Raw genomic sequence first — 9,338 nt, forward strand, 5'->3', positions numbered from 1 at the left:
CTCGGATACCAACTGAAATGTCCCGTTCATATTGATTATAAACGTTCCATATTAATTGATTTCGTTGCGAGGTTTTGACCTCTATATGAGACGTTTTTCAAAGACTGCATTCACTTTTAAAACAACCATAACCTTTATTTTATCAATAAAGGTTTTAAAAACATTACGTAGATTATCAAATAATGATATTCTAAAATATACTGTTTACACACGACCATTACATAATGGTTTACAATAGAAATATATTACATCGACATATGTTTCTTGAATGCAGTTTTTACACAATATCATACAAACATGGGCTCCAAATCTTGTCCTTATTTTAGTATGCAACAGCGTAAGCTCTTAGTATTCACCTGAGAATAAACATGCTTTAAACGTCAACAAAAATGTTGGTGAGTTATAGGTTTAACCTATATATATCAAATCGTAACAATAGACCACAAGATTTCATATTTCAATACACATCCAATACATAGAGATAAAAATCATTCATATGGTGAACACCTGGTAACCGACATTAACAAGATGCATTCTAGAATATCCCCATCATTCCGGGACACCCTTCGGATATGATATAAATTTTGAAGTACTAAAGCATCCGGTACTTTGGATGGGGTTTGTTAGGCCCAATAGATCTATCTTTAGGATTCGCGTCAATTAGGGTGTCTGTTCCCTAATTCTTAGATTACCAGACTTAATAAAAAGGGGCATACTCGATTTCGATAATTCAACCATAGAATGTAGTGTCTATTTTGTAAATCATTTATAAAACTTGCATGTATTCTCATCCCAAAAATATTAGATTTTAAAAGTGGGACTATAACTCACTTTCACAGATATTTCCTTCCTCGGAAATAAGACTTGGCCACGGATCGATTCACGAACCTATACAAATATGTACATATATATCAAAGTATGATCAAAATATAATTACAACCATTTTTGTTATGTTTTAAAGATTTGAGTGTATTAAGTCAGCTGTCCTCGTTAGTAACCTACAACTAGTTGTCCACAGTTAGATATACAGAAATAAATCGATATATATTATCTTGAATCAATCCACGACCCAGTGTATACATGTCTCAGGCTAAATCACAACTCAAAGTATATATATTTTTGAAATCAACCTCAACCCTGTATAGCTAACTCCAACATTACTGCATATAGAGTGTCTATGATTGTTCCAAATAATATATATACATGGGTCGATATGATATGTCAAAACATTTGCATACGTGTCTATGGTATCCCAAGATTACATAATATATTAGAATACATGTATAATACAATATAAGTTAGCTAGGATATGATTTGTATAAATTTGTTAAACATTTCCCGTAGCTAAAAAGATCAAAAATATCCAATCTTGTTTTACCCATAACTTCTTCATTTTAAATCCGTTTTGAGTGAATCAAATTGCTATGGTTTAATATTGAGCTCTAATTTAAGAATCCAAACAGAAAAAGTATAGGTTTATAGTCGAAAATTTAAGTTACATGTCAATTACTAAAGAGGTAGTCATTTCCGTCGAAAGAACGACATCTTGATGACCATTTTGAAAAACATACTTTCACTTTGAGTTTAACCAAGATTTTTGGATATAGTTTCATGTTCATATGAAAAATCATTTTCCCATAAGAACAACTTTTAAATCAAAGTTTATCATAGTTTTTAATTATCCAAACAAAAACAGCCCCCGGTTTCACTACGACGGCGTATATCCGATTTTATGGTGTTCATCGTGTTTCCAGGTTTTAAATCATTAAGTTAGCATATCATATAGATATAGAACATGTGTTTAGTTGATTTTAAAAGTCAAGTTATAAGGATTAACTTTTGTTTGCGAACAAGTTTAGAATTAACTAAACTATGTTCTAGTGAATACAAGTTTAAACCTTCGAATAAGATAGCTTTATATGTATGAATCGAATGATGTTATGAACATCATTACTACCTCAAGTTTTCTGGATAAAACTACTGGAAATGAGAAAAATCGATCTAGCTTCAAAGAATCCTTGGATGGCTTGAAAGTTCTTGAAGCAGAATCATGACACGAAAACAGTTCAAGTAAGATTTTCACTCGAAATAAGATTGTTATAGTTGTAGAAATTGAATCAAAGTTTGAATATGAATATTACCTTGAATTAGAAAGATAACCTACTGTAAATAACAAAGGTTCCTTGATCTTAGATGATTACTTGGAATGGATTAGAAAGCTTGGAAGTAGACTTGCAAACTTGGAAGTATTCTTGATTTTTATGAAACTATACTTATAGAATTTATGAAGAACACTTAGAACTTGAAGATGGAACTTGAGAGAGATCAATTAGATGAAGAAAATTGAAGAATGAAAGTGTTTGTAGGTGTTTTTGGTCGTTGGTATATGGATTAGATATAAAGGATATGTAATTTTGTTTTCATGTAAATAAGTCATGAATGATTACTAATATTTTTGTAATTTTATGAGATATTTCATGCTAGTTGCCAAATGATGGTTCTCACATGTGTTAGGTAACTCACATGAGCTGCTAAGAGCTGATCATTGGATTGTATATACCAATAGTACATACATCTAAAAGCTGTGTATTGTACGAGTACGAATACGGGTGCATACGAGTAGAATTGTTGATGAAACTGAACGAGGATGTAATTGTAAGCATTTTTGTTAAGTAGAAGTACTTTGATATATGTCTTGAAGTCTTTCAAAAGTGTAAGAATACATATCAAAACACAACATGTATATACATTCTTATGGAGTCGTTAAGTCTTCGTTAGTCGTTACATGTAAGTGTTGTTTTGAAACCTTTAAGTTAACGATCTCAATTAATGTTGTTAAACCAATGTTTATTATATCAAATGAGATGTTAAATTATTAAATTATCATGATATTATGATGTATGAATATCTCTTATTATGATATATACATTAAAATATCGTTACAACGATAATCGTTACATATAAGTCTCGTTTCGTAATTCTTGAGTTAGTAGTCTTGATTTTACATATGTAGTTCATTGTTAACACACTTAATGATATATTTAAATATCATTTTATCATGTTAAATATAGTGTATCAATATCTTAATATGATACATATATATTTAGTAGACGTTATCATAACGATAATCGTTATATATATCATTTCGAGTTTCTTAACTTAGTAATCTCATTTCTTATGTATATCACACATTGCTAATATACTTAGTGAGATACTTACTCATCATAATCTCATGTCAACCATATATATATGTCTATATATATACCACAACATGTAGTTTTTACAATTTTGTAACGTTCGTGAATCGCCGGTCAACTTGGGTGATCAATTGTCTATATGAAACTTATTTCATTTAATCAAGTCTTAACAAGTTTGATTGCTTAATACGTTGGAAACATTTAGTCATGTAAATATCAATCTCAATTAATATATATAAACATGGAAAAGTTCGTGTCACTACAATTTATTTGTAAATTGTATTCAAAGGTTCACGATTTTTCAAAGGTTCACGATTCTTGAAGACGGTTTTGATCAGTTGAAGACATCGCGGTGTAACAAATAAAATCCACGGTTTTTATTAAGAAGGTCACGGTTTCAACAATTTTCAAGGTAATGAACTTTTAGTTCTGAAATTTTCTTGTTGAGATGTTGTAGATTAGTAACAAGTAAAATGATCCAGTCCAATTTCTGGTTGCCGTCATTGATTGAAGGGTTTTTTGTGTTTTTTTAATGGGTTTGATAATGATAATGGATATATATATATATATATATATATATATATATATATATATATATATATATATATATATATATATATATATATATATATTAGTTTGTGGATGCATTGTATTTTTGTTGTTTGTGGATGTATAGAAATTTTTATTCTAGGTACTTTAGAGAATAATCCATCTTGGTATAGCAATTGCAATCACAAGTGGGTATTTGATTAAAATTATTTGTAGCAAGGATTTGTGGTTGATGGGTTCGGTGGGTTTCCATGGGTTCTTCAAACTTCAGACAGATGGGTTTCGAGTTATTCTTTCAGTCACCAGAAAATCCAACCACCCACATCAGTTTTACAGCTATTCACTGGAGAGTATATCGCCGTTTTACAGTGACGTCGGACAGGGGTTATTTGTTGCTATCTTGCCGGATTCATAGAATAGCATATCGCATATCGCATATCGCATATCGCAGGAGATTCTGGCCCGATCTTGATAAAGTGGAAGAACAGAGGTTGAGTTCTTCATCTTTGTTCATCGAGTCTTTATTTAATTTTTAATTGATTCTATACACTTTAGAGTTTAAGAAAGGATTTAATGAAGAATGGGTTCAGGTACACTTAAAAGGGGGAGAAGGAGGTAAAAAGACCAAAGTACCCTCACATGCTATGCACATGGTGAAAGTTAACGGAAAAAGATAGCGCTGTTAGGCAAATGGACTCCCGGTGAAACAACGGCATACCACAGTGACCCCCCAAGTCAAAAAAATTCTTTTGGACTCCGGTTGTAGTTCTGAACATACCACAGGGACCCCCGTGTAATTTTGTCTAAATCAAAACCACAAAATAAAAAGAAAATTACTGCAGTGGAGAATCGAGCTTGTGTTTGACACAATTCATTTTAAACATATTCTTCATCTATATCCAGGGTACACGGATCAAAACAACGTACTACCAGACTTGAACACTTGCACGAAAAGTAACCGAAACGAGGAGACCATATTGCGGCTAAGAGAAAAAACTAATTGTGGCCGAACTTTTAGTTTTTGGTGTATCTTTCAACAAAGCCTAAGGGCTTTATTTATTGCGAAGACTAAGGCCTTAAGGCCACAACTATTGTTCGTTACCTGACCCTTCAATGGCCTCCACCAGTCGCCACCCTCTCACTGTTGTAGGCATTAGCTCGCAAGGAGCACCGTTCGTTAGGCCTGCAGCGAACCCTTCACAAATTTATGTGGGTCCCACGCGCATATTTCACTCTCTTTTTTAATTGTTTTATACTCAATTGTATTATTTATTTCTTATTTCTTTCTTTTGACTTTTGTTTGTCCTTGAAGATGGGATGGAATGTAATTGTTGAGCATGGATTCTCTGGGAAGATGATACAATTTGTTTGAGAAGATGAGAGTGCTCACAACCATGACATACTTCAAAAAAAAAAAATATTACATAAATATACACTCCATTCGTCCTCAGATATTTCACCAAAACACGGGAAGAGGAACAAGGAGTTAGGCTAATCCCTGGGCGGCTTGCTGCCAACAGAGCCCTCCTGGGCGGATGCTAGGCGGCCCCCAAGGACCAACCGTTGGGACCTGCCTGATACATTAATAAATGTTGAATAGTGGTTAGGTAGTGATTGGGTGGATTAAAGATTAGTTAAATAAATTAATTGGGTAATTAACAAGTTATAAATACTCGTATATTAATTTACAAAGACTTTCACGTGTGAGTAGATTGAATCACCAGTAAATGTTAATGAAGAGTAAGAATGAACATAAAATAGTTTGAAAAAACTTATATTTTACCTATATAATCAAATATATAGTTTCTCGTTCACATGTGCATATCTGTTTGTGAACATAGGAATACATTCGTATAATTAACAATTTAACATGTAATTTGTAGTAATGAACATATGTTTGTTAATGATATGAAAATTAGTTAACATTTTCATGTAATTTGTTGCATTTAAATGCATAAGAACTATGAAATCAAAAGTTTTTCGCAGTTCTCGCCCTTTTAGTGGTTCTCGTTTGAACGTGCCCATACATACATACATACATACATACATACATACATACATACATACATACATACATATATATATATATATATATATATATATATATATATATATATATATATATATATATATATATATATAACAATAATTTTTTTTTTGTGCCGAGTAGTTTTTAATTTAGTAAATGTTATTTTTATTTATATAACGTATTTAAATAATAATTAAAATGAGTTAAAGTTGGATGATGGAATGTATGATAGCGAGAGATTAGAGAGAAATGTTAAAGATGTTTGTCATGTGAAAGACTGGCAATAGGGAGTGGTCTAGATTTGTTCTCACTTCGGATGTGGAACAATTTTCACTTCTTTTCAATCCTTTTAATTTTTGCACCAAACTAGCAATTTTGAGACTTGATTTTTCATTCACCATTAATTCGTTTTGGACACTCTTTAGTTCGTTGTAAAGCCCTCGTTAGACGCTATAAACCCCACTAAATGGTTATCAATATAATCACTCGAGTATATAATTATTTGTGTCCTTAATGAAAAAACACATTTTCTCCATCAATCTTTCCAACATTAGACCCTAAATTAGATAATGAACAATTTCGTTACTTTTATCTTTAGCGTTAAATTTCAGTGTTTATCTAGACACTATAATTAGACAAGAGTTCAGTGTCACGACTCCTATTGTTATCAATAATGTGTGTCATTGGTTTTACTATTCAAATCAAACGGTGGTAACACTAGTCAGTTTTTGAATGACTAGAGAATGAGATTCGTTTATAACATTATAAATAAAATTGGCATGTACTCCCTAACACACAACTTGATAGTTGTGGTGGTGGTGAATTCTTAAGGATGATCCCACATTGTATGTAGTACAATGAAAATATGGGAAAATGTGTTTCTCTATCAAGATATACGGAGTATTTGTAACCGATCAATACCTAATCAAGTAAATAAAGTGATGCACATATCATTTAGTTCGTTTTATTATCTATATTACGGAGTATTAAAGATATTTGTAAGAGGTAGGTAGTTACCTAGACAATCAGTATAACATGTCGTCATTATATTGTTCATTTTTGTCCGCATACACAATATGTATATGTTTTCAAAATTTTCAGTGCATAAATCAATTATACAATTATGTAATGCCATTACAAAGTTAATAGATAACCAATATGTGCAATTGTTTTATCTTACATATTTGTTTGTATTATATAATTGTGATATTTAGTAACTTTGTAGGTTGAATGTTGAATGTTGAATGATGTTCTAATAAAAAATTTATTATGTTTGTTTTTCGGTTTTGACCACTAAGCTAAATATGAATTTTGTTAATTTTGATTCAGTTTAAACATTTGAATTTGGCTTGCGATCAACTTTGCTTTAAGAAAGTCAAAAACTGAACCGACTAAACTGAACATATTGATAATCAAATCGTGTAACGATGTAAGGACGTTTCGTGAGATATACGTTAACCGTGTCTAGTGGAGATTAAACCTAAACATATTTTAAAGATTCTCAAGCATTGTAACACTAATCACCTTTAGAGTTACTTTCATATATTTGCTAAAAATCTCCAATAATCGAATAAATATCGGCAATACAGAGTTTCCAAAATTAAGGAAACATTAAAAAAGCTGGGTACTTAAATTTTAACAGTCTGGTTGGATGATAAATAAACTTAAACGTAAAAAAGGTTAAAAAGGAAAGGTAGATTTAACGTGATTGGTGGATGAAGAGGTAGCGAGAAATCAGGCAAGCAAAGCAGAAAACAGTAACAGTAAGAAGAAAACGACGTCGTGTAATAGATATAGGTGTAGATAAAGACAGAAGGAAGGGAGCAATCCAATAATTGCATCCCCACGCTAATCCGACAATCATCATTCTGTCGTTTGTTATTATATGGATTGATCTTCCCTTGGAGTGAATTTGTGCATGCATAAGTCCTCATCACGACTACACCCGATTTTATTTCCGATTCTCTCGCTATTCATTTGGCTTTTCTTCATTTGGCTTTTTCCTTCCAACTGAACATTCTAAATTCTACTCTTTTGTATTTTCTATTTTTTTTACTCTTCTTATTTATTTATTATGAAATACATTTTTTTTTAAAAGCAAAGGAATTATATTAATCAACGAAGAATACAAGAAGCTAAGAGCTACATATAAATGCCCAAAGCACACCCGAAAAATGATCACTACAACTAGAAAATTGTGATGTGATCTAAATTAAATACATACACTAAAAATACACAAAAGTTACATGTAACACACAAAATTTACACTAAGGGATGACCATTGCAGCTAAATGTTGTGGTAACCATTTTGGTCCGAAATCCACTCAAACCAATCGATCTTTTTCTTCCTCGCCCTAGAGGAGATCCACATGAATGATTTGTTTTGTATCTCGTTTAGAGTCATCGGCGCATTCCATTTCTTTCCTTTGAATACCAAGTTGTTTCGATTTTTCCATATGAGGCACGCATTAACCCACCTAATAGCTTGCCAAAACGAAGAACCAAGTGATGTCATCGAGCTTGAAACATTGTCAGCTAACAATTCAGAAATATTTGAGCAGTTATAGGTAACACCCCACCACTTGAAAACGCGAATCCACACTTCTTTTACTTGATCACAGGACATGAAACAATTTTTCTATTGATTCTAAGCCGTGGTCACACATAGGGCATCTCACGGTATGACGGTCAACCCCCCCTTTTGTCAAGCTCCAATTTGACCGGTAGTCTTTTTTTGAGTAGTCTCCAAATAAAGATTTTAACTTTTTTTTGGACTAGGTTGTTACGCAATGTACCTTGTTGAGAGCTAAACGGACCAAGCAGTTGAAAGTCAATAATTGATGAGAGTTTTTGAACCGTAAACGTACCATTAGCCTGTAGAGCCCATCGCCATGAATCACTTTTGTTATTGTTGAAACCGTACGATCTGAGCAGATTGATCATAGAATTTAACTCAGACTCCGCTCTGCCTGCAGGTGTTCAGGACCAGCTCCAGTCCATAATCAGATTACCCTCTTCGTCTTTTCGAACACGATCACGAACATAAGCTGCTTGCTGATTCTCTAGCCCGAGTAATCTCGAAAATTGCCAATTGAGCTTGTCGCTACCAATCCAGTGCTCGGTCCAGAATAAGGTTTGACCACAGTCGCCAACTGATTTGATGAAAGAGTTCCTAAAGCCAACCTGCAACTCGTCAATTTTTGAACCTGCAATAATTATGTTTCGCCAAGTACTTACAAGTGGAGAATGAGGGTTTTCATCCTCGACTAATAAGCCACCATTTAACCCGTAGATACTGCAAATTAGTTTTACCTAAAAGCTATCGGTTTCGATTTTGAACATCCACCACCATTTATCCAACAAAACCAAATTTTTGTTTTTTAAAGCCCCAATATTTACCCAAAATTATTTAAGGTAGTTTCCCATTTTACCCAAGAAATCTTTTAACCCGAACCCAAGTCCCCCCCAAAAGAAGGCTCTCCATACTCTCTCAAGTAGATTTATCACACATGGCTGTGATGACCCGGGAATTTCTGACCAAATTTAAACTTAAACTTTATATG

The sequence above is a fragment of the Rutidosis leptorrhynchoides genome, chromosome 9 (genome assembly GCF_046630445.1).
Source record: "Rutidosis leptorrhynchoides isolate AG116_Rl617_1_P2 chromosome 9, CSIRO_AGI_Rlap_v1, whole genome shotgun sequence".
In the NCBI taxonomy this organism is placed as follows: Eukaryota; Viridiplantae; Streptophyta; class Magnoliopsida; order Asterales; family Asteraceae; genus Rutidosis; species Rutidosis leptorrhynchoides.